The sequence below is a fragment of the Quercus suber genome, unplaced genomic scaffold (assembly GCF_002906115.3).
Source record: "Quercus suber isolate HL8 unplaced genomic scaffold, Cork oak 2.0 scaffold_530, whole genome shotgun sequence".
NCBI classification, from domain to species: Eukaryota; Viridiplantae; Streptophyta; class Magnoliopsida; order Fagales; family Fagaceae; genus Quercus; species Quercus suber.
In genome coordinates, this window is record NW_027069979.1 from 91,573 (window position 1) to 93,367 (window position 1,795).

General features: G+C 27.6%; 1 non-coding gene across 1 annotated transcript; it reads right to left on the reverse strand.

Moving 5' to 3' along the window:
* Nucleotides 1-1,290: 1,290 nt before the first annotated feature.
* On the reverse strand, nt 1,291-1,481 carry LOC112016709 (U2 spliceosomal RNA). Its single transcript, XR_002883368.1, has one exon. It is a non-coding gene; the product is annotated as a U2 spliceosomal RNA (small nuclear RNA).
* Between the last annotated feature and the right edge of the window lie 314 nt (nt 1,482-1,795).

Genomic DNA, 1,795 nt, shown 5'->3' on the forward strand with positions numbered 1-1,795 from the left:
GAATGTTATTATAAACTTTACAATGCAAATAAATAAATCGTTAAATTCACTTAATTAAATCATATAATCAACAATTAAATAAAATCATACAAAATTTAAACTTGAAACTAATCAAACTCTAATCTAGAAAATCATATTTATTATCAAAACTAAAAGGAAAACGTTCTTCAGTAATAATAGAAATATATAAGAAATAAGGATGAAAATTTTCAATTTTTTTTTTTTTATATTTCATTTAACATTATTTATAAATAATAAAATATATATATATATAAAAAAAAAAAAGTCTTTAAATGCTTATATTCTTCACACACTATGACTTTTAAAATCTAATGAAAGGTTCTAAGAATTTAACTCTCATTTAATGCCTCTATTATGTTATGAAAATCAACAGCCAGTAAAATATGATAATAGTAAGAAACGTTATAAATGAGAACATGAAAAAACTAATTAGCCACTATTATTATGGAATAGATGTCTTTTTTTATGCATCTAAGAAAATAAAATGTATAGGGTTTACTTATTAAGGTATATGTAAAGATTCGTGTTAAAAAAATATGTAAAGGTTTTTTGAAAAAAAAAAGTATATGTAAGGTTTTTATTAACTTAAAACACAATGAAAAACCAATTTTTAATTACTACAACCGTCGCTACTCTATAAATCACACACAACACTATATTCAATATCCTAAACAACATATTTAGGCCATTTTAGATATACACCACCATATTCAACTTATAAATTACAACCCAAATCAATCATACAATTACACAATCAAAGCATGAACATGTAACATGTATTACCTTATGAATTATTGCTTGGAATTTTCACAATTATTGAAAGAGAATCTCCAAATTTAATTTTTAGAAAACATCAAGACAAGGTGAATTTTATTCTTTTTAACTTCCATAGAAAAAAAGTATTACGCACATAATTTCAACCCTTATGGAAAAGAAGGTTTACATGTAGCATGCAAAACGTGTTTAATTGACTTAGAGATGTAAAAATTAGTCAACCAACTACAGTAGAATTAAGGTTTCAAATTTTAAATAAAACAATTCTACAATAATAAAAAAATATTTTGTGTTAAATATGATTATGAAATGCATTACTTTTAATTAAATTAGTTCAAATTACAAAATAATAATAATAATAATGAGATCACCATAAAAAATAATCACGCGCAACGCGCAGGTCTGCGACTAATTTGAGATAAAACGTGTTTAGTTCCCTATAGAGAAATTACCGTGCCACAAAGCTTAAAACGGAACATTTTAAGCTAAATTTGGGTTGGGTGCACAGGACCGTACAATAGTGCAACGCTTTGGCTAGTGGCAATACATAAAGACCCCATTATACTGTTGTGGTCCTTCACCCTTAAGAAGTTAATTAAAAATTGTGTGACCCATTGGGACACATATCAGATAGTAAACCGATAAGAACAGATACTACACTTACTTTAACAGCAAGGCCGAGCGGAGTATGATTTGCTCGTTGTCTCTAATCAATTCCTATAGCACAGCCTTCACTTCCTCGTACTCTTTCTTTTCGGTAGGGGACTAAATGTACAAAAACTTATTGCAATGTGTCCGTGTTTGTGGTTATTACACTTTGCTCCTTGCTTAATACTACTCTCGTTTTTGCCCAAACTAAATTTGCTGATTCCTTCTACACACTGGCACTTAGAAGGGAACAAGTAATTAATGAAGGCCTGAACGGTTTTTTGTAAATTGAAAATTATTACTTTCAGATTGAATAGGAGAAAAGGTATTTTCTCTTGTATTCTAAATACAA